Raw genomic sequence first — 25,376 nt, 5'->3', positions numbered from 1 at the left:
TAGACTCTGAGTTTTCATGTTAAAGAAGTAAGCCTCTTCCCTTTGTAGAAAGAGATTTATGAAGCAAAATGTGCAGGTCCCCTCTAAGAGATTTCTGTGAAATGAATTAGCCTGGTTGCTCCCACCTAGCAGTGTTTTTAGCCAATGAGTGCAGTCAGGGCTCTGATTGATAAGTGAGTTGTTTGGCATCAGTAACAGGAATTCCTAGAGTCCTTAAAAGCTGTCATTTTCCCTTCCCCTTTAGGGGAAGGACTTATTTTATAGTCGTCCTTGGAATCTCCATAGTCTGCCCTTCTTTTTTCTAGCAGCCAGGATAGATCTTTCCTGTGGTGGGTTCCCTAGAAGTAATTTTCTTCAAATATTACCACACAAGAAGTGTGGGTGGATGTTAAAGATCCCCTCCTGCACAGAAATGACAAATGCAAGATGTGAAATCTTTGCAGAGGCTTGGGCTTCTTTCCTAAGGAGCTAAAGACCAATCACTACTTAAGAATTCACTGTTAACTTACACGTCTACTCAGAAATAAGTCTCTTTGGGAAGACTTCAGTATTGTGCTAATATTATCATTCCATCAGTGCAAGCATTTCTGCTTGTCAGATGAAACCATCACCCCTCTCCTCCATGTTGTTCTGGGGGTTCTTCAGGGTGAATTTGGGGCAGACATGGGAACACATGGAGGGAAAAGATATGGGAAAGGAGTCCTTGTGCTGTCTTCCACTAGCACAATGGGTTAGTTGAATCCTTTGTGTTTAGTGAAACTTACTCCCAGGTAAGTGGATATAGGATGGCTGAGCAGGCTTTGATTTTGAGTTAGCATTGGAGGACACAGGGTTCTTGTGCCATTAGCAGCTGTACAGAAGAATTCAAGGGTTTTCTGGCATGGAAATCCAATTATGAGAAAAACTTCACCATGACACATTTTGTATTATGCCATGCCCTCTCCCCCATGGCAGCCATGTTGCATAATGCTATGCTCCCTTGCGGCCATTTTGTGACTGGTGCCCACATCACTCTCTCCAACACAGAAATGTTTCCACTGGTCCAAAGAGTTTGGAAAACCTCTGGTTTTTGTGTGTTTTTTTAAAGCAAGCCCAAACCCAGGTATTCTTGTAAAGCAGGCTTCAGGGTCTGAAGGAATAGCTCGATTCTGTCCAGGAGGCCACACTAGGTTATCTTTTGGTACATTAGTTATTTCTTGTAACACATGCCCCTCACATACCATAACCCAGGGCTGGTGTCAGACATCGGTTACATCATCAAACACCTGTGGGGATTCATAGCTAATCAATAGAATCATAGAGTTGGAAGGGACCCTGAGGGTCATCTATGATGGGGCCCACAGTCCTGCATGAAGTCCAATATCAACACTAGGCATCTCCTTGACTTGACGAATGTAAGCAGTGACAGGAGGGGACCAGTTTCCCTCACTTGCCTTCCAGATTGAGTCCAGAGGAGAATTGGAGAAACCATCCTAGATTTCTTTGTTACAGCTATTCCTCATAGTTATTGAGAGTCTCTACTGCTCAGTAGGTGGTGTCAGAGCACCTGTGGTTTAGAGAGATTTATTTTACAGCAACATCATACATTTTGAGCACTCTTATACCACTTTAACAGGCTAGATAGCCACGTATGCAAGTAACGCTTGAGTGGAAATCTTTGGCACTCCAGATGTTGTTGGAATCCAATTCCCATTAGCCCCAGACAGCATGACCAATGGGAACTTTGGTCCAACAACACCAGGAGAACCAAAGATTGCCCACCATTAGTATACAGTACATGAATGGTATATGCTATTTGCCTCAAAGAGGAGCTGTGTTGAAATGTTTAAGGTAAATAAAATCATTTTGATTGTGATGAAAATAACATTACTTTGAAATGAAGATAACTGCCATTTAGCCTTGGTTGCTTGATTTATTGCATCTTTGTCGTACAAGGTTATTAAAACAAATTGTGTGTGTGTGTGTATTAAAGACAAAGTATTAGATTGCATTGTGCAATCTACAAAGAACATATGTTTTTGCTGGCTACTCTGTGATAAAAGTCCATTCTATTTTTATAGATTATGAAAAAATCCCAGTGAACGTATCTTTAAAATGCCATTTAAAGCTGCATTGTTTTTCCACTTGCTTTTTCTGCTAATAATATATTTGATAAATCATAGGGAAAGAATTCAGTACACTCTATTTTATGGTGTGTTCTCTTAAATTAAAACCATACCATAAGATCAACAAGTATATCTTCTTTTCCTGGAAAAGCAAAACCTCTGTGCCTCAAAATCATCACTCCACACAAGTAGTCTTCTGCTTAAATCTTTTTGATATAATACAAAAGGGATAAATGTATACACCCATTTAAATTTTGAGGAAATACAATCACTCCCCTACCAACTGCAGCTAGTTAACAACAGAAAGGTCCTCCTTCGCCATACTTTTAGGAATTGATATGAAAGAGTCTGGGAACTATTGCCAATGGAAAAATTGAAACATCAATTGAGACTTTCAAAAGGGCAAGGCAGAAAGTAAACTTGGAGGAGACACATTTTGACAAGCAATAAAATATTGATGAAAGAGTTTATTTTATCCTATTTCCTTTCAGCATTTAAGAAACTGAAACTTTATGTAGTAGTGGTGGTAGCTATTCATGTTACAAATGTGGTAAGTGTTCTTAATGTTACGAGAGGTGCAATGTGCAGAGTTCTCCTGCTCAGTATTCCCTTCAGCCAGCCATGACCTTTCCAGGATAAGCCATTCTATTCTCCCTGCCTCCCTCCCTGATTTCTATCCCTAACAGCCTCTCAGCATTCCACAGTCATTGAGCATGCTCAGTCCTCACTGAGCTGTTTAGGACTTTCTCTGTTTACTTCAGATTTCACACCCCCTCACTCCCCCCCAATACTTTTTGTACAGCTGAAAACCTTGGGGTTCCTCCATCCCTAACACCCTGCTGCTTCTCTGGTGTGCGAGGAAAGATACTGCCACTTTGACTAAATAATAATAATAATAATAATAATAATAATAATAATTTATACCCCGTCCATGGTGGCTCCCGTCATCATCATCACCATCATCAAGCGAAACAACATCAAATATTAAAAACTTCCTTGAAAAGGGCTGCCTTCAGATGTCTTCTAAAAGTCAGATACTGTAGTTGTTTATTTCCTTGACTTCTGAAGGGAGGGCATTCTAGAGGGCGGGCGCCACTACCGTGAAGGCCCTCTGCCCGGTTCCCTATATATAAGGATTCACACTTTAAGAATGAGTTTGCTCATAGTATATAGGATTGGATTAATCTTTAGGTTCTATTTTCCCATTGTGGTTTTTTTGTGGGGAGGGGCATTTGATATGTCATCATGTTATCACTTTGTGACTGAGAATATGTTGGGGTTTTTTCAAAATATAAAAATAGAAATATCAAAAGCACAAGACAAAAAAAAACAAAAAACCAAAACACATGGATCCAAAGCAAAGGTTTTTTGTTTTCCACCTTGCTGTTCCTATTTCACTTGAGTTCATTTAACCTCAAGTAGTACAGACTGGATGCATTATAAGCCCACCTACGCCCAAGTTTTCTGGAGGGAGAAAGGATTATTGAAATTTCCCAGATTTTCAGGCACACCGCAGTGTATTCTGTATAGCAAGCAGGACTCAAAACTTTTAAATCGCATGAAGAAGGAAGGGTGGAGAAATACCTTCCTTCTCTAGGAAGTTATTAAGCATGTCGGAGCCCGGGAGCCAACTGGCCCCATTTCCCTCGCTTTCTTCTTTCACCACATCACTGTGACTGCCCAAGATTATAAATGAATGCGGTTCTCGCTGGCAGAGCTCCTTAAGAGCTTGAAATCGTCACCGATTCTCTCCTCCAAAAGGAGGTCTGACATACAGGCCGCCTGGAAAGTACGGACAGAGTCATAAAACGCTTGCAAGCATTTGGCCACTCAGCCGACGAATAGAATAGAATAGAATAGAATAGAATAGAATAGAATAGAATAGAATAGAATAGAATAGAATAGAATAATAGAATAGAATAGAATAATCAGTGAGCTGGCAATCTGATTTCTTTGAAATTGAAACGGTTACAGAAGTTATGATTTATCTATCCCTCCCTCACTCCCCCAGCTAAGTTGATCAGGTAAAGCTAGTGATGTTTTTGAACAATTTGAGAAAGGTAGGAAAAGGGAAAAGAGGATGCCTGTGCCCTCATTATATCAGCTGTAAGAAAAAGCAAGTGTTACATCATTTCAGCTAGCTTCTTAAGCAGTGGCGTAGCGTGGGTTCTCAGCACCCGGGGCAAGGCAAGTAATTTGCGCCCCCTAACCCGTGGATTTGCGCCCCCTAACCCGTGGATTTGCCCTAACCCCAGATGTTGCGCCCGGTGCGGCCGGCCCCCCCTGCACCCCCCACGCTACGCCACTGTTCTTAAGGAACTGATTTTGAGGTGGGGGTGGGTTGAAAGTACCCTCAAGTGGCCTACCGGGTCAGTGTGTCTGGCTGTTAACTAGAAGGTTGGTGGTTTGAGCCCACCCAAGGATGGCTGTGGGCAAGAATTCTGCATTGCAAGGGGTTGGACTGGATGATCCTCAGGGTCCCTTCCAACTCTACAATTCTATGATTCTATGAACTGTTTGTTCTACCTTTCCTTAAGTAGCCTGAGGTGATGTACATGCCCAGCTCCCATTTATCCTCACAAAAACCCTGCAAGGTAGCTTAGGCTGAAAGATAGTATTCCAGTCAATAGTTTCTAGCTGCACGGGGATTTGAACCTGGGTTTCTGCAGAGCAGACCTAGTCCAATATTCTAACTACTACACCTCACTATAGTGACTTTTAACAGGACTGGGGGATGGAATAAAATGGGGAGAGAGTACAAATGGAATGACTCTGTACTAAGGGTTAAATTCTTCCTGCTATACTTGCATAATTTTCAGCCTGCTTCTCTCACAGTTTAGGTGACTGTGTGACTTTCCATCTGTGTGGCATATATTTGCACTACTGCATGAAAGACACTAAAGATCAAATAGTCTTTCTTTCTTTCTTTCTTTCTTTCTTTCTTTCTTTCTTTCTTTGTAAGCCACACCCAACTTTACCGGGTATGTTGTCATATATGGTGTCAGGCTTGGAATAAATTCAAGCCACAGCTGCTGCAAAGGAATCCTTGAAAGGTTGTTTCATAAGGTAGGGGCCACTACTGTGAAGGTGCTGTCCTCAGTATTTGCCAATGCAACTGATTTTAAAGTACAAGCAGACATATATGGGCACAAGCAGTCCTTCAGATAACCTGTGTACCTATAACATATGCATAGCCCTATTGGAATGAGAACTATCTGAAGAACTCATCTTACTGGTTTAGTGTAAACATCTTATTATCATGTACTGTAAAATAATATGTTTAGTATTTTATCCCCCCTCCTCCAGAGGCTCCTTTTTGTTTTGTTTTGTTAGTCGTGCCATGTTTTATTATTTATGTGTGTACAATTTTGTAAAAAGAAAATTAAAAAAAAAAGACTGACAGACCAGTTCAGGCCTGCACTGCTGCTCTATAAATATTAACTTAGCACATAATCAGAGTTCATGGCTGGCTATTTCTTTCTTAAATCTGCCCTTTACTTTGATAGCCCCCTTTGAGGTATTCTATTTCATCCTTTTTTACTGTACATGATGCAACATGCAACACTTCCTCGAACTGAAGACCAATTACTCACCCATGGATTGACTTCAATGGTGTGATTCATTTGAATAAAGAACATCCACTAATGGATGTTGGCATTCATGCCTTCCTCCTTTATGTTTCTGTAACTGAATTTATTCTGGTTTTTACCTATTGCAGTTGCATTATGCTGAAATCTGAAGAATGCCTCTGAGCTACAGAGTGCATTCAAGGCTTACCCAACATGCCCTCTTCCCTATTAGCTAATCTGGCTGATACCTATTGCACAGTAATATCCGACTTAACCCACCTCCAGCTCTCACCTGGGGGCAAAAAATTATTCTCCTGTTTCCTACCCAGGAAGGGCACACTTCCACACTAAAAGGACTCTCACTCAAGGGATATGAAACACTTCTCTTTTGCACTTCTAGAGGCTACTTCCTTCCTCTCAGACTGGAAGTGGTCTAGAGTAGGGAGGAAATCGCATAATACTTCCCTGAGAGGGGAAAGCCCAAAATTTCAAATGCACAGTCATGCCCACTAAATTCAAAGGGGCTCCACCCTGAGGAAGTGACCCAAGGAAGATAGTCTTTTTGGTGTTCCCCCTTTGGCAGTGGTGTTGTGTCAGCTGCCAGGGTAAGGCATGAGGCACTGTGCCAGCCCAACCCTTGCCACTAGAGCCAAGTGAGGCCATGCTGCCCTGCCTGCCCATCCAACGCTGGCCAGATGGCCGTTCAGTGAGGGAGCTGGGGACCCAGCAGCGAGACAGGCTGGGCTCCAAGCCCAGAGACCCCTGGCGGCATGCAGGACAGGACAGAGATCCTGGTTTGTGCCCCCTCAAAATTATGCACCCAGGACTATGGTCCCCTGGCCCCTCCATGCTATGCCCCTGCCCTTTGGATCACCTCTGAATGGTGCAACCTGCTGCCCCCAGCAGACTTGGCTTATATCCTCCCTTTCTCTATCCCCCATGCAAAGTGTACTGGCTTGTGGGAGTATCCTGGACAGTTCTAGTTGCTCAGACAGATGTAGCACAGTCTCAGTGGGGCCTAATATTAGGGAAGTTTTAAATATTCGATGTTTTGCTCTGCTTTACTGGGCTTAATGTTCTTTAAATTTGTTGGAAGCTGCCCAGAGTGGCTGGGCAACCCATATCAATAATAAATTGTTGTTATTATTATTACTATGTGTCTCTTGGCAGGCAGGGGATGGGGTGTCTTGATGATATATTCTCTGTTTCTCTCCACTCCCCTGGGCTCAGCTGCCTCCCAGTGGCGTAGCGTGGGGGGTGCCAGGGGTGCCGGCCGCACCGGGCGCAACATCTGGGGGGGGCGCGATTCCAGAGCGCCCAGCCGCGTCGTGCCCTGGGCCCGCCCCTATTGTCAGAGCGGCCGGCCAGCCTCCGCCTGCTCCTACCTTGCCCACCCGAGGACTGCGGCAGCGCCCGCCCCTGTGGCCACCTACCCCGCCCCGCCTCGCCCATTGGCTCGCCTCCCTCGGCCCCGCCTCTCTCCGATGGCCGCGGGGGGTGTCCTGCTCGGCGCCGGCGCCTTTTTTCAGGAGGTAGGGAGGCTGGACGGGGAGGTGGGGTCGGAAGCGGGCAGAGAAGGAGGGGAGCTCGTAGCCAAAAGGGCTGCGCCGGCCGGCAAAGGGCCGGGGAAAGTTTGGAGAGGAGAAACGCACCGTCATGATTTCCCGGTGGAAGCGGCAGGATTAGGGATGGCGAAGCGTAATTACGCACGAATTTCGCTGGGTGAGAGCTTCGGGGATCGATCGGCGGAAATGGGAATCAATTGGAATATGAGAAAGAGAGAGAGAGAGAGAGAAAGGGACCATCATTCATAGGCATAGATTTGTAGGGTTAGGGGGCGCAAATCCATGGGTTAGGGGGCGCAAATTACTTGCCTTGCCCCGGGTGCTGACAACCCACGCTACGCCACTGCTGCCTCCTAACTCACTTCCTCCTCTTAGTGCAGAATATTTCCTGTGGGGCTCATCGGATCAACAGCCTTGGTCCAAAACTACAACATACTTTCATTCAAACTCCCGCAGTGCATGATGAAAAGACAATTGACTTATAACTAACTGTATACTGTGACTTGTTCTACTCTGCCTAGATATAGTAAACAAAACTTCTGAAAAACACACAGAAGAAAACCCTACAGAAAAACTCGAGTTTAATCTCAAGACAGCAAGCTATGGTTTAAGGGCAAATGTGTACTCGTTAGAAGCACTTGATGTTTATGGATGTGCTGCCGAGCATTCCACAAGCTTTGTAACAAGGTGTCACAAGATTTGCAAATATCATATGGTTTCCAGTTCTTTTCTGTGTTTAACTGCCTTTCAGGGGTATCACATTCAAAAGAAAGGCTTTAAGCATATCCCAGGAAGCACCACCAGCCAATTTTTAGAAGAACACAGGAGGTTTATTTTGTGAACTATACTTACCCCAGGCTTCATGCCACAGGATGTGTATGAACCATGGCAGTGTTTAGTATTTACCATTCTCTGCAGTATTGCCTTTGGAATATTTGAAAGATTGCCTTCACCCATACCAGCTGCCTGCGCTTCAAGATCGACAACAGAGAACCCTCCTCTCCTCATATGCACATTTTACAATACTTCAGCTGGTGGGCAGAAAAGAGAGTCCTTTCTGCAGTGAAACATCAGCTCTTCAATCCGCCACCATCAACACTGCAAAAGGCCCTGTCACTTCAAGTTTTCAGGACAGCCCTAAAGATTCATTTGCTTCCAATTACTTTTTCTTGAGTTGTTTTATTCTTCTGCTGATGGTTTCAGTTAAGTGTTATATTTTAATATTTTGGGGCTGTATATTATAAATGCCGGCTTCCTTAATAATGTTACGGTTATTGATACTGCATTGCATTTTTTAAATTGTTAGCCACCTTGAAAGGGATTAGTTATTTCTCATAAAACCTTCTGAGAGTTTATCTGGTCTCCACTTCCTGCCTTGTAAGCATAAAGATTGTAGCTGGAATGTAGCAAAAGCTTATTCCTGAGGACATGGTGGCTGCTGTTGATGTGAATGAAGAGAAGATGCATGCAAATGCTGATCATTCAGCTCAGGGAGGAAAGATGTCCAACTGCTCAGCAAGGAGGGCTTAAGGTGTGTACTAGCTGTCAGGGAACTGCCATCGGAACTAGAGGAGGAGGCGAGGCTCCACAGCGATGCTGGAGAGGGGCCAAGCAGGGAGAGAGGCAGGTCTCCGGTTGGGGAAGAAAATCAGCGCAACACCAGGGATAGAGGGGGGCCAATGGGGGAAGCAGAGAGCAGGCTCTGGGACTCTTCACTGGACACCAGCAGGGAGAGCACAGGTCCTCCGCTACCCACGCCCTCCCTGCGCAGAAGACTTCCGCGCAGGGAGAGTAGGAGGAGACTGGGCGTCAAACAACTTTTATGTTGGAAAAGGTTTCAGAAACGCCCACTGACGGATTCTGCCAGCGACTGAACAGCCACGGAGTGGATGGCTGTCCAGCGAGAAATGGTTTAACCAGCCAACCTAGCCCAGAGCGGCGGCAACTTACGCACAAGCAACCCCTAAAGCCATTACACTAGCGATTGCTGATGCTTCTGAGACAGGAAGGTAATTTAAGCAATCAGCTGATGGCAGGGGCCTCGTCTTCTGCAAGTGCTATCTCAGTAAACACACTTTCTTTTGACCTTTGTAAGCCTGTTGTGACCCTGGGCATTTGAACCATATACACATTTACCGCAGGGTATTTCCAATAGCCTCCCTGTGTTTGTTCGAACTATGCTTTCCCTTCTGAACTCTTTTCAGCAAGGTCCAAACACTACAATATATAATTAAGGGCCCAATCTAGTGTCCTCACAAACCAAAGTGTTGGTCCCTGAGGGCTGTTTAGTTCTCTCTTGTACTCAGGTATACATATATATCACCCAAAGGCTGCTGTGGCCCACTGCTTCTGACCACTTTAGAAATATGTACGTGATTGCACATAAAAGCATAGAACAATAGCATTGTAAAGTTGGAAGGGACTCTAAGGATTCTCTAGTCAAATTGGAAGGGATTCTCTAGTCCAATCCCCTGCAATGCAGGATTATGCAGCTGTCCCACACAGGGATTGAACCTGCAACCTTGGTATTATCAGCATCATGCTGTAACCAAATGAGGGCCTTCACATTTGATGAGGTAGGCATTGAAGGAGTGTCTCCATCCCTATTGTTCAGCTCGGACACTGAGGTCCGGCTCCGAGGGCCTTCTGGCGGTTCTCTCCCTGTGAGAATTGAGGTTACAGGGAACCAGGCAGAGGGCCTTCTCGGTGGTGGCACCTGCCCTATGGAATGCCCACCCATCAGATGTCAAGGAAATAAACAACTATCTGACTTTCAGAAGATATCTGAAGGCAATCCTGTTTAGGGATTTTAATATTCTGTTGGGAACTGCCAAGAGTGGCTGGGGAAACCCAGCCAGATGGATGGGGTATAAATAATAAATTATTATTATTATTATTATTATTATTATTATTATTATTATTATTATGCTGCACATGGCAGTCTGCATACCTGAGTACTAATACTTAACTGAGAATTTGAGCTTCAACTCTTGGAGAAACTTGCTGCATTACTCTGAATATCCCTTCTTCCATTCATAGATCTGACCTTCAGCCATGAGATTTGGATCTCAATGGTTGGTTATGAATCACAAGATAATTAGGAGGAGGACTTTTTCTAGCTTGAACTGTATGCATTTTCAAATCATTTGCTACCGAGTTCTGAGAAATCTTGAGAGCCCGCTGCTCCGATTACATCAGTCAGACAGAAGGCCTCATTACTCAAAAGGCTGTGGGACCTGCCTGACCACAACTTTTCAAATCTGCTCACAATGATTTCTAAAAGTAGATTTTGTTCCCATAATTATGAGGCTTGGTTCATTGCAAATTGTTTACAGCTGAGTAAAGTCAAATTAGAATTGCAGCTGCTGGCTGGTCATCTCTTTTGTCAAATTTTTGGCTGGCTAATAGTCAGAGATAGCTTCATCTGAGATGATCAGTGGATGTTTCATCAATGGCTGCTAATGACAGTAGATGGTCTCCTGATAGCTGAGGATCTCTCTCAATATTTGGAAATGGAATGAGATACCCATTAGAGGCTGGAGAGGTGACATGCCTCCAGCTTTTGAGAAGAAAGGTAAATTAGGCTGAGAGACAGTGATGAGCCTAAGGTTACTCACTGTACCTTTGGGACTGCCACTCCTGGTATGCCCTGTGGAGGACCTTAAGGTCCACAGATGACAACATTTGGGAGGTCCCAGGTCGTAAAGTGGTTAGATTGGTCTCAACTAGGGCCAGGGCCTTTTCAGTACTGGCCCCGACTTGATAGAATGCTCTGTCACAATAGACTAGGGCCCTGCGGGACTTGACATCTTTCCGCAGGGCCTGCAAGACAGAGCTGTTCCGCCTGGCCTTTGGTTTGGACTCAGTCTGACCCTTATGTTTCCCTCCCCTTATGGTTTTGATTTATGGGCTACTTTTAAAATGAAGCTGCATTTTAAATTGCATTTTAACCTGTATTTTAAATTGATGTTTTTTTCCTATTATGTTTTTACTGTAATTTTACTGGTGTTAGCTGCCCTGAGCTCAGCTCTGGCTGGGGAGGGCGGGGTATAAATAAAATTTATTATTATTATTAATAATAATGAATGAATAAGGATTTGAACCCAAAGTTTAGTCAACATGCAGCTAATACTACATCACCGTGGCTTGCCTTCACTAAGTGGGAATTTGCGCATTTAAAACAAACCGATGTGGATATTTTTGGATAGTTAAAATGAGGAGTGTTGAGTTTAGATATTTCTTTATACCCTACATGCTTAGTAGAAACAGGATGGGGCATTTGAAGATGATAACCTGTGAAAATTACTACAACTATTCCTGCCACATATCAGAGACATATCAGAGTGTGACCACCAGTTCCTGTGCAGTAAACGGAACAGGAAGAAGGACCGACAAACCTAATCTCCACTTGCCTTGTTGTTTCTGATGCTCAGAGTTAAGGCCCAGCAGCTCTTGTTTCCCCTGATGAATTAGGATCTCTCCTTCCTTTGGATTGTCAAAAGCAAACATTTGGCTGACAAAGTCAAACACCATCATTTCCTCATTAGGATGAAGAAAAATCGGTGCATTTCCCAGTTGCCTATTCCCCAGTTAGAACTGCCATGCCACTGAACAGAATAACATTGTATTGCATAAAAGATAAGGAAGGAGAGCAGCTTTTATTAATTTTTAAAATCTACAATTATTCAAAATGACAATTGACTATAAGCCAAATAAGAAGAAAGGGGGGGGAGGGGAATTAGATGAGGAGTCAGCTGAAGAGTAGGTTATCTTCATTGTTATGTATTATGGAAGGCTTCGGCAAGATCTAACTTAGTTTTAAAGAAACATTTGAAGTAGATTGGCCATAACACTTATCATAATGAAGAATGAATCTCCACCATGGCTTTCCCTTTCCCTTTTGTTAAAAAAACCCCCTATCTCCATGTTGCTCTCACAACTTAAACTTGTGTATGTCATTTGCATATGCCAATATTTGTATCAATAACAAAATGTCCAGTTATATAGTAGTAGTAGTAGTAGTAGTAGTAGTAGTAGTAGTAGTAGTATATTAATTAAATTTGTTTACCACCCTTCAGTCGAAGATTACAGGCTGGCTAACAACATAAAAAGAGGAGAACAAAAAATACATAATAAAAACAAAAACAATCACAAACCAATAATCCCCCCTCTCACAAACACATTTAAAAGGACATAGAATATTAATCAGCCCAAGGCCTGATTGAAAACAAACATTTTTGTCTGGTACCTAAAGATATGTAATGAAGCTGCCAGGCAAGCCTCCCTGGGGGGCCACCACAGAAAAGGCCTGTTCTCATGTTGCAGCCCTCCAGATCTCTTGTGGAGGAGGCACATGAAGAAGGGCCTGATGGCAGGGTCTGGGATGGTTCATATAGGGAGAGGTGGTCCTTGAGGTATTGTGGTCCTGAGCTGTTCAAGGCTTTATAGGTAAAAACCCAGCACTTTGAATTGGGCCCAGAAACTAATTGGCAACATCTTGCTCCAATGAGCAACCTGGCTGCCAAATTCTGCACCAGCTGAAGTTTCTGAACTGTCTTCAGAGGCAGCCCCACATATAACACGTTGCAATAATCTAACATAGAGATCAGCAGAGCATAGGCAACAGAAGTTAGGCTATCCCTGTCCACATAGGGGCACAGCTGGGCCACTAGCTGAAGCTGATGGAAGGCACTCCATGCCACGGAGGCCACCTGAGCCTTAAGCAACAGGAAAGAAGTACCCCCAAGCTACATACCTACTCCTTCAGAGGGAGGGTAGCTCCATCAAAAGCAGGCAACCTTCCATCCGGTCTAGGGAACCACCCACTAACAGTGCCTCAATCTTATCTGGACTGAGCTTCAATTTCTTGGCTCTCATCTAGTCCATTACCAAGGCAAGACAATGGTCCAGCATATCCACGCCTGCAGATGCAAAGGAGAAGCAGAGCTGTGTGTCATCAGCATACTACTGACAACATACTCTAAAACTCTGAATAACCCCACTCAGCAGTTCCATAGAGATGTTGAACAGCATAGGAGATAAAACTGAATTTTGAGAAACTCCACATTGAAGGTTCCACGGGGCTAAAAAGCACTCCCCAAGCATCACCCTCTGGAAATGGCCAAACAAACAGGACTAGAACTCAGACAGCTGCTCCAGAAGGATACCATGGTCAATGGTATCAAAAGCTACTGAGAGGTCAAGGAGAATCAAGAGAGACACATTTCCCCATCTCTCTCATGACAGAGGTCATCATCATACATCATATAATGGTCCACGTTGAACAAAGGTGGCATCTATGTGCTGTTTTATAGGACTGTGTCCTGGCTTCCAAAAAAGAAGTTCAAAAGCTGAGACCTGGCATCCTACCTTAGCTGGAGACAATCCTGGCAAGCAGGTTTCAGCAATACATCCAATGCTGTATATCAGTGAAGATGAAAAAGGAGATGTGGTATAATAGAGCTGGCGGACTAGTAAAAGGGTAAAAGAGTATTGGGAAATGATCCATAATGAATTGAATAAAAGTTTCAAAGTCCTCCCCCCCAAAAAAAACCCCAGACAAATTCCCAGGTGTCAAAAAGGTTATTTTTTGTTAGCCCAAAAGTGGAAAATGAGCAAGGACCCAACCAAAGAAGAATGGCAACTTAAGTTGACAGAATATGCACAACTTGCAGACTTAACATACAGAATAAGAGAACAAGAAGAACATATGTTTAAGGATGATTTGAAAACATTTATTGAATATAGGGGAAATAATTGTGTGCAGCTGAAAATGCTGGCAGCGTTAAATATGCAGGGATTTATGATATGTAAAATGAACCATGGAAGGAGAAGAAGGGAAGTCATTGATATCTTAAAGATGTAAAATGAGCGTTTTAAATGGAAAATTTAATAACAATTATATACAAAGATAGAGCACTGGAGCACCTGATTTCAAACCACTGGATGACCTCAAACCAGCCACTAACTTTCATTCTTACCTTCTTACAAGGTTGTTGTTGAAGTGGAATGTGTGAAGCATGTGTACCACTCTAAGCAGACTGGAGGCAAGAGGTGCTAAAAATGTAATGCATTAACAAATGCAATAAATAAATATTCATATGACAAGATAAGCTATTAGATACAATTTCTGCTTCTGCAGAGGCCTGGATAAGATCAACCAAGTTCCTTCCAGCTCTGACATCTCTACCATTCCGTCACTAAGGTCTGGCAAAACTGCATAAGTTTTGAGTTTCAAATGACTCTAGATGAAGAACAGCTACTTTCCCAACATTTCCTTTGCTTGTTTTCTTTACATTTCCTCTAGAATCTAAAATTACCCCAGCTGGAGGGCAGTGGGGGTGGGGGGAGAAAGTAAGCGAACAAAACTTTGACTTGCTCATTGAGTGCCCATCGTGTCAGCCTGCTTGTGAGTTTTGGCTGAAATCTCTGCAGGGGAGCTGGCTACTGCTGTGTGTTTGGGAGAGCACCAGCAAGACCCACAAACAGGTGTCAGCCTTCAACAATAGGCAACTGCTGTTCCTAGTCAAATATTTCTTCACTGGTACAGAGAACTGCATTGTGTGAAAACATGCTTCCACTCAGTCCTGGTAAAAAGGTAAAGGTAGAGAACCCCTGGATGGTTAAGACCAGTCAAACATGGCTTTTCAGGCTGAGGGAGCCAGCGTTTGTCCACAGACAGCTTTCCAGGTCATGCGGCCAGCATGACTAAACCACTTCTGGTGCAACGGAACACTGTGACAGAAACCAGAGCGCACAGAAACGCTGTTTTCCTTCCTGCCTACCTATTTATCTACTTGCACTGGTGTGCTTTCGAACTGCTAGGTTGGCAGGAGCTGGGACAGAGCAATGGGAGCTCACCTCATCGTGGGGATTTGAACGGTCGACCTTCTGATTGGCAAGCCCAAGAGGCTCACTGGTTTAGACCACAGCACCACCCACATCCTGGACAACTGTGTTCTGTTACATGCACACATTGATGTACAAAACCAGAAAGTTTTGAATAAATCATGCTATGAAAGAATATATATATTATCTCGGATAGCCTGCCACCAGAGATTTATTTATTTATTTATTGCAATTTTTTTATCCCATTTTTTTCCCCATGGAGCTCAAGGTAGCCTACATGATTTCCCCTCTCCTCATTAACCCCCACAACGCCACCATTAGGCTGAGAGGCAATGACAGACCCAAGGACACCCAGTGAGTTTCATGGTTGCATGGGGATTTGAACCGTGGTCTCCCAGGTCTTAGTCCTACACTTTAACCACTACACCACACTGGCACTCTCAGTGAACCTAATTACTTCAAAAATTCATTTCTGCTGTTGAAGAATGGTCAGAGCTCCACTGCAGAGCACACATCCTGCATGCCAAAGAATCCTGGTTCAATTCCTGGTTCAATTCTAGGTAGGAAGATGACAGTAAGTGAGGTGAACTAATGATATGAAGTAGCCTCCTATTTTCCAAGAAACTGCAAAACATGAAGATTTAATCAGTGCATTTGGGGCAATTGTCTTGACACCCCTGTTTGAGGTCCCCCTCTTCCTTTTGCTCTTGCTCCCTCCCCCCAAAAACCCTCAAATTGTTTTATGTCACAATTATGCAGAACAGCAGTGGCCCATAATGAGAAAAAGGGGGATGTAATAACTAGAAACATACATAACAAAAGAGGTTTAAATGATACATACCAAGAGGTATGCGTCAAAGGATTAAGTATAATTTGAAAGAGTAGTTGGAAATGTTTTGAGCTGGAGAGATGTCTGAATTATCAGGTTTTGGGGTTGTTCTGGTGCTCCAAACCCCCCCCCCCAGTAGTGGCACCAGTTCTTGATATGTTGTAGACTCTGGTATAGCCTAGAGGTGCATTGTGTTCTTTGCTGCTTTCCATTCTAAAAGCATGCAAATATGAATTGGTTGCATTGAAGCTGTTGTTGTCACACCTTTAATCAGTGTTACTGTTGGTCTGCCTGACAACAACACAAGTAGCAGCACAAGGAAATTTTCAAAGGCTGATTTGATTTAGTAGTCTCACCATAACTTCTTGGATGTTGGCTCCAGGTAGCCACTGCACACCTTGGAAGCCATCCTCCTCTCTAGGAAAATGCTTAGGACTTCTAAGACTATGCCTTTTTGTGTATATTGTGTCTTTTCTCTTTCCCCAATCTCCACCACTTCCAATCAGCCACATATGGTGCTTGTTTGCAAAAAAATTTTCCAAGAGAGTACGTATTTTCCAAAAGTACTAACACAGGAATACATACTAGCATTTGATCTGTATGGAACTTGTGCTGTCTTAATTAAAGCAAGATCATATGCCTGACATATGGGACACATTGATCCCGAACTGCTCACTATTCCACCTACCCTTTTAATATACTAGCTGGGTTGGATCAATGTTTTGTTGATTATCACAGTGTCTGGGCCACCAGTGAAGAGTTGCAGCAGACTGGCAGAGCCATACGTTGCCTGTTGGAAGAGCTAGGTTCAATTCTCCATTTAGGGCTAGAAAAGACTAGAAACCTGGAGAACCATTGTCAGTCAGTATAGACCAGGGGTAGCCAATGTGGCATCAACCATATTTCATTGGGTTTCAGCTCCCACCAGCCCAGCCAGCATGGCCAATGGTCAGCAATGATGGGAGAGGCAGTTAAACTGTATCTGGCGGGGCAGAGGTTAGCCACCCTTGCTCTAGAATGTGCTCAAGATCCCTTTCCAGTCTATAATAGATGTAAGGTTCCCAAGCTGATGTGGAAATAGTTCATTGAATGTTGTTGTGGGCATCTGTCTCTCTCGAGAGACAATAGAGTGTGCCTCTGGGGGTGAAGTCAAACCGCTGCATTAGTAGCACCTCCCCGGGGCACAAGCCTGGGCAATGTGTATGGAGGTCCTGGTCTGCCCAGACAACAAGACCCCCCCTCTCAGCCTCACTGATGTGTCCAAAGGAAAGAAGAGCAACATGTTTAGCACCAGCTTGGCTATAGGAGTTGCCAGAAGGAGGCATTCAAGGCACCATCCAACCGTCCACGCTGGATTTGTGTAGGGTTTGCTCCTTAGCCTATTCTTCTCCTGAAGGTAGCCCGCAAGGTCAGCAGAGGTTTAGGATTAGAGTTTTCCTTCTCCTAGATGGGCCCCTGAGATGATGAGCTCCATCTGCCCTTCACTTCCCTCTACAGCATGTGCAGAATCCACCTTCTTGACCACTGGACCCGCTATCGGTCTCATCCGCTCAATCTGCCAGAGCTTATCTTTGCATCCATGGGAAGTCCCTAACTCACCAAGGGATTATGAAACACCAGTTGAAGCTGTTCCCGGAGTGTGGCCACTGTCACATGCTGACAGCTTCTAGGAGCCACAGGTAAGAGCAGAGTGTGTGTGTGTGGGGGGGAAACTAAGGGTGGGCAAACTATCCCAGAACGACATGTCCCTCACTGGAGGTGCTACCTCTCCCCTTACCCCTCATATACCACATACACTACATTTGCTGAATGTAGACACTTGAAAACTACTCAGATAAATCATCTGCAACATCAGCAGAGCACCATAAAACAAGTTGTTGTCCTGGCATTGCAGAGACAGCAACTCTGCCAGAAGTCTTACGATTAAACATTAGGCTTACATTTGCTGTTTTGGAGGATCAAACTGGTAGCTTTTATTCTGAACTAACAACTATAGGCAGATTGCGAAAAATTCCACTTACTAAATATTTGTACTTTGCAAATGTGCAGGGCAGACAATCTGTGGGATAAAAATACCCCTATTCTCTGATAGATGGCCAAGGCCAACACTTACAATTGGACCATTTGGTGCTATTGTATCAACACTGCGTTGGCAATGAACCCCATGAGGTCATGTTTAAACATCCCCTCTGCTGGCAGAAAGACACAAGAACTGGCTGAACCAGCTTAAGCAGGACATTTTCTTCCAAACCATTGATCTGCTTTGCTCAGTATAGTCTACACCAGGGTAGCCAATGCAAAGCTCTTCAGAAATGTTGGACTTTCATCATGCCTGACAACAGCCACACTGCTCACAGAAGCAGATTATTGGGAACATGTTAATCTGCTGCTGAGAGACTTACTGTGGTTGCCAATTTGCTTCTTGGTTCAAGGTTCTTGTGTTAATTTACAAAGTCCTAAACGACTTGGGCCCAAAGTGGGAGGGGGCACAGGAAGAGGGGTGGGGTAGTAGATGTGAAGAGCAGCACCTCATTTTACTGATGCTTATATTAATGAGTTCATTGCCTTCCACACATGCATCTCAAGGCAATGTACAATAAAAACAGTAGAAATAAAATAAAATCCCACAACAGTTGAAACAAACAAAAAACAGCAGATACATTTAAAACAAAATCAAAGAAAGCCAAATTAAAGGCCTTGGCAGCTGAGAAAGCCCGACAGAAGAAAAATGTCCTTGATTGTTTCTGGAGAGTAGAGATTGTGATATCTATAGGAATGATATTTCACAGAACAGGGGCAACCATACTGGAAGCCCTGCTCTGAGTTGCTGTGGAGTGGGATTCTGGTATCTTTGGCAGGGTATATAAGGGATTATGGTCTATAAAGCTGAGATGAATCAGAATAAGTGACTATATCTTAAAACCAGGGACAGGTGTTATGATAATCCGTGATCATTTTGAAATGGGCTCTAATGCAGGACTCTAGAATTGAGAACTAATGTTCTAATGCAAAGCACCACCTAGTGTTTAGATATTTTTAAACACACACATACATTAAAAGGCCCCGATCCAGCTGAAGTTTGTCATCATGAATCCTGTACCACTCACTTGTCTGTAGGTGCCATTAAACTCAATGGGAGTTGCTTCTGAGTAGACATGCATGGAGTTGTGCTGAAAGTCTCAATGAAAGCAAAGGGGTTTGTGATAAACTTGCATCATTTGTTTGAATGAGACATTCACACCATGGATAACTTTGGCTCGATTGGGTCCATTATAATTCAGAGCTCTGTACTGTAAATAAAAATATAATTGCCCCAACCTGGCTAAAGTTGTTTATGCTCAGTGTGTTCCATTGAAAGAAATGAAAAAAAAATATAAAAACTATTACAGAGTGTAAACATTATACTTTCTACAAATTACAGTGATGCTCTATATACAATGCATGATAGCGCATCACTAGAGCTATTAACCTATCATGGGCTGGAGCCAGACACATCAAAGAAATGTTTCAGTTTAAAGCTTTGTAAATTTAAACAGGGAAAACAGGTAGAGAAAAACGGAACTCTACATCGCCATCTGGTGGCACAGTGTTATATTGCATGTACAATGCATATAAATTGCCTTTTCTTTACCAGTCTAGCTGAGTCCCCTAGGGAGTGTCTCCTGTTGAATTATCAAATGCTTAATAGGAAATCATGGAAGCCTGCAAAGATTTAAAACCTGCAATAAGACACTTTAAAATAAGAGCTGGGAAGAGTCAGTGTTTGTGCGGTGCGGGGCAGGGGCAGACCTGCTCATAGACAAGTATATGTTTATTTTTTAAATTTTGTAGGCTTCACATTTCTTCAGGTGAGCTGCTGTTTGTATTCATATTGCATTAGTTATTCCTGCCAAAGATGAATAATCGCCAGTGGTGCGGTTGCCCACCATGAAGTTCATGGCTCGAGCTGGATCAGTTTCGTTGACAGGGGGTTCATGAAATGGGAGTTAATAGTTAGAATCACAGTGCGGTGTGTCTTATCTGCTGAACAATTGTAGTAATGACAATGCTGAGAATGTGGCAAGATTTTTGAGTGACACTATGAAATTACATCACCATAGGTCCTAAGAGCCATTTTCATACCTCACAATGTCTGGTCAGTTTTATCCTAAAGTATCTCCTACTATGTTTCATTAACTGTGTCATGTTCTGATCCATGTATACGATGCACTTTTCTATGCCAATAAAGCAGATTGATTGATTGAGTTATTCCTGTCTCTAATGATATGGGTATATCAGGGGATTTTTCTTCCAGGGAGATTTTTACAGAGGCTTTCCAGGAAAACCAAAGTGATTCATATGCAATTTGATGACCCCATCACCACATCAGCAACTGATGCCTTGTGACTGGACAATACTTGGTGTTGTAGTATAAGCTATTTGGTTACAATCGGGTCACTTACTCAGGAACAGTCATCACCAGTCCAGAATCAGTTTCATGGCAGAAATCGGTGGTGCTGGTGCACGAAAGAAAGATTTGTCTTCATGAAAGAGATATGGAACAAAAAAAGGCAAGGGATATTTGCTTTCCTACATACTTTCCCTGAGGACACTGAGCTGCCACAAATCCAATTGCTTCATGTGAACTTATAGGTTGTTATAATAGAATTTGAAAATGACTCAAGCATATGGCGGGATTGAAAATGAATGACCAGGTAGCAACTGAAAGCCTGTTGATCCAGGTCTCAATCCTATGAAGAATTACTTGAGTATAAGTTCCATTAAACTTAATGGGACTAACTTCTGAGTAGACAAATAGGATTCTGCTGTTAGTGCTATATGTAAGTGCTTAAAGATGCCTTGAAAACTGAACAGTTTTTCTGTTTCTCTTCATTTAAATAACTTTTAAAAATGCAGCACATTCTCAGTAGATTAATATTGTGTGTTCATAAATACTACACTGGGGTTTTTTGGGGGGGACACACCAAAGATTTCTGAGGCTGTAGAAAATCAGTTCTTTTCGCATAATATGTATAAATTATATAACATGAATTATTTCCATGTCCTCGCTATCCTGTTCTCACCTTATTATGGGGCATTTACATTTTAGGCATTTCTTTAAAAGAAGAAGAAGAATTAGGGCAAAATATGTCATTATCAAATTAGTGATTGTTGCAGGGCAGGGGAGACATATTATTGGGTACATTTCTCGCCCATGGTGAACAATGTTTCACAGCAACATAAAATAAATTGTACTTAGCTGAACTATTTGGTTGCCTGAATTGCAGGAGCTAAAGTAAGTAAATAGGAAGGAAGCTGAAGAGACGCATAAAAAGACTGACTGAAGATCTTGCTTGAGCATAAAAATGAATTTGTTCCTCAAGCAAGATCTTCAGTCAGTCTTTTTCCTAGTGAATTCTAGTGCCATCTGTTGGCATAAAGTGGAATATCCATAGACAGTTTACCGTAATTTAATGCACCATATCACTGTAGGCAACAGCTTATAATGTGTATAATGTACTGAGCAGAAGACTTTAGGAAGCCTTCCTCCCACCCCACAACAAAGGCATGAGAAACATGGCTGGTTCAGAGGGACTTTCTGTCATACAAAGTGAAGAAAGCACTTTTGGGGAGAAAGCACAGGCCCATTTACTGTTCATTAGAACACATTACTTGCATGCAGAAGGTCCATGATTCAACCCCCAGCTCCAGGTAAATGGTTCTGGGGATGAGTTCTGCCTGAGATATGGGAGAGCTGCGACCTGTCAGGGGTGTTAATGTTGGTCAAGAAGGACAGCTAATCAGACCTGGGATAAGTCAACTTCTTGTGCCTGCTGATTCCCATATCATTAATTCTGAAGGCCCTCTCTCTTCCAAACACAGAAGTGGAGCCCCAATGCTTCCATATATTTGAAACCCATATTCACCCTCAGGGTGGATCTACTATAAAACTAATGAAGCTTAAGCTTAAGGGACCCTAATTCTGGAGGGGCCCAAGAAACAACTTTATTCCATATTGCTTAATTTTTTGGGGTCTAGTAGACTCTAGAGTCTAGCACAACTCTGGTTGATTTTTTGTTGTATATATTTCAACAGTCTCCAAGTTTGACAGTCAGTAGCACAGATGTTGTAAAGGTGTGGTGATTTGTCGTAGAACAGCCCCACTGAAGAAGAGAACAGTGGTTACCCTGACCTTGTTGCTGGTTGAGAAGGGGTCCCCAAAATGGAGGTCTACCACTGTTCACCCTAAGTAATGGTTCTGGAGAGATTGTGTGTACACTCAAGGTATGAAATTTATTAGGGGGGAAGGGGTTAGATCTCACCCCAGCAGATTTCTATCCCGCAGCACCATCATATCATCAGAAGCTTACTGATAATAAAGCATTGGTTTGCCTGGTGGTGCCTATTGCATGCACTGAGATGTCGGGGGGGGGGGGTTGAATTTGAGACTCCAACATGCAAACCATGCACTCTGAGCTACGAGAATTCCTCAAGCGCTTCCAAGAATTACTCTTAGTAAGGTCAAATCAATGTGAGGGCACAGCATCCATCAGGACTGCCCACACGTCAGTGGAATTACCTGGGCAGCTATGCTATTTGAAGCTGGAAGAGTAAGTGGCTGCCGGCACCTAGAGAAGTGTAAGGAATTGTCTCAACATGCCTATTTACCTCTATGTGAGAAGCAGTGAGAAGAAGGTGAGCTAGAAGACAGAGACAGTTCCAGGTTCCAGGATGCAACTATGTCTTCAACAGTTTAAAATTGGGTGTGGGGGGGGGGAGCAAATGCATTTTCTCCTACCTGCACACCTAGGGACCAATGAACTATTCTCTCTGTAAGCAGATGGCAGTACACACACATCTGAGGGCATCTTGCCCCATCCCTAATGACAGAAAGCAGCCAAGCAGGTGGCAAGAGCCTTGTAATAAGGCAGCCAATAGTCACTATTCACTTCTACCCTGATGTGTAGTGATGTATGGAAGTGAGAGCTGGACCATAAAGAAGGCTGATCGCTGAAGAATTGATGCTTTTGAATTATGGTGCTGGAGGAGACTCTTGAGAGTCCCATGGACTGCAAGAAGATCAAACCTATCCATTCTGAAGGAAATCAGCCCTGAGTGCTCACTGGAAGGACAGATCGTGAAGCTGAGGCTCCAATACTTTGGCCACCTCATGAGAAGAGAAGACTCCCTGGAAAAGACCCTGATGTTGGGAAAGATGGAGGGCACAAGGAGAAGGGGACGACAGAGGACGAGATGGTTGGACAGTGTTCTCGAAGCTAAGAACATGAGTTTGACCAAGCTGCGGAAGGCAGTGGAAGACAGAAGTGCCTGGCGTGCTCTGGTCCATGGGGTCACGAAGAGTCGGACACGATTAAACAACAACAACAACACCACCCTGAAGGCAGCTTCATTAGGTAGGTGAATCCCGGAAGCAGCCCTAAGCCATATTCAGCTGTCATGCTCAAGTAGCTTTCCAATGCTCCCCTCAGCCTCGGCAGAGAAAGTGTATGGATCTCTTTAGATGGGTGGTTTAGCACAAGGCATTGTGGGGTGTTGTGCACTGTGGTGGCGCTTCCGAAAGATGGAGCTGGCCTGAAGGATACTTTGTGTGTCGGAACTGTTGTGTGACACCATTAAGGCATGAAACTTGTCACTTGCTCAGAAACTCCTAAGCAAGCAGCAGGCAGTAGAGAAAGACTACAACTTGGCCCTGTACTTCAACAAGGGAAGCTGAAAACTTTCAATAGATAGTCTAAAACAAGTACACAAAGAGCTCTTTCCACAAAGGACTCTTTCCACACAACCATTTAGACATCTAGTCAAGTCTGTCAGTTGATCTCACCTCCTTGAAGAAAAAGATGGAGAATGAAGAACAAGTTAGGTATGCCTTTACAAGTTAAAAAAAAATTTAAGCTGTATTTAGAAATGTTTTGAAGCAAAGACACTGAACTATCATAGATAATAGCCTTTACATCTTTGCCTGCTCTCTCCCCTGTTGTTGTTGTTTTTACTGGAGAACAGGTGAGCTAGTAATGTAAGGTCAAATCTACACCATACGTTTCAAGCACTATTATGCCACTTTAACAGTAAAAGACTGACCTACATTGAAAAAAGCCTATTTGATCTGGCAAATTGTATCAAAATGGTTAGGTTACCCCACCAGGTAGAAAGCTAATATTTGGTACATAGTTAAATTCTCTCTCATTGCTAGAAAAGACCGATGGAATGACCTCTCTTTATAACTGATTGGTGAAAAATTGAAATGAAAGTGAACCACATCATTTACTGATAGTGGTGACAAAGCATTTCTCTCTCTCTCTCTCTCTCTCTCTGTGTGTGTGTGTGTGTGTGTGTGTATCACAATAAAAGTCATAATTGCTGAGAAGCTCAGAGAAACAAAAGGACTGCTATTCAGAACCCTTTTTGATTGTTTGCTCCTCTTTGGGAATGAAGTAATCAGTTACCACCAAATTACTTTACAGCTCTTCTACTTGCAATAGAATTTCTAGCACAAATTGTAACACAAAATGTTGATGGAAATGATAATAAAAAGTTTGTAGAAAATATTTCCAAAGCAGCAAGAAACAGAAATAGGGCATAGCTTTTTTTAAAAAAACAGCAGCACAGAAATCTTCATGCAGTCTCATCAATTCACACAACTTTATCATATTTATGTTGGTGACTTCTTATTTCTACAACTGTATAACACTCAGTGGCGTAGCGTGGGTTGTCAGCACCCGGGCCAAGGCAAGTAATTTGCGCCCCCTAACCCTAACCCCCAGATGTTGCACCCGGTGCGACCAGCCCCCCCTGCACCCCCCACGCTACGCCACTGATAACACTGTCCTGTGATTTCTTCCATTTGTCTCATGAAACACAGTTGCTGTTTGTTCCGATTCAGATGTAACCAGCAGGTATTCCTCAGGGAAGTCGAAGGACAAAAGAAAAACCTCTCAGACCAGGGTCTAGAAATCATGGAACAAACAGGAGTGTGGATGAGCCCTTATTGAGCTACACATCTCCCAACGCAATCCTGAACATACATGAATTGAAAAAAATGTTGAAATATACATTTATTAAGAAACCAGAGGCCTTTCTTCTTGGAATAACAGGTTTGGAATTGCCCCCCCAAAATGTTAAATTATTTTTGTATGCCACAACTGCAGCAAGAATTTTGCTAGCGAAGAATTGGAGAACACAAGAAATACCAGCAGTGGAAGACTGGCAGATGAAGATGATGGATTTTTTGGAGCTAGCCGACCTGACTGGAAGAGTCCGCGACCAGAAGGAGGAGGAGTACCAGGAGGAATGGGTGGAATTTAAAGACTATTTAGTTCAATATGTTAACTTAATTGGAAAAGCTTGCAAATATCAGATAGGCTTAGGATTTAAATATGTAATGTGATTAATTAATATGTTTAATGCCAAATTTGAAAGAAAGAAAGATGTTAAGAGATTAAGTTAATTTTATAAGAACATT

At 43.1% G+C, this 25,376-nt stretch overlaps 1 long non-coding RNA gene across 1 annotated transcript; it reads left to right on the top strand.

Annotated features, from left to right (window-relative positions):
• Positions 1–23,452: 23,452 nt before the first annotated feature.
• Positions 23,453–25,022, top strand: LOC310762112. The gene is made up of 2 exons (XR_014547871.1): positions 23,453–23,777; positions 24,798–25,022. It is a non-coding gene; the product is annotated as an uncharacterized lncRNA (long non-coding RNA).
• Positions 25,023–25,376: the final 354 nt, after the last annotated feature.

This window comes from Podarcis filfolensis (genome assembly GCF_964270895.1).
Source record: "Podarcis filfolensis genome assembly, chromosome: 4".
Classification (NCBI taxonomy): domain Eukaryota; kingdom Metazoa; phylum Chordata; class Lepidosauria; order Squamata; family Lacertidae; genus Podarcis; species Podarcis filfolensis.
This window is presented reverse-complemented; position numbering and strand designations above follow the sequence as displayed.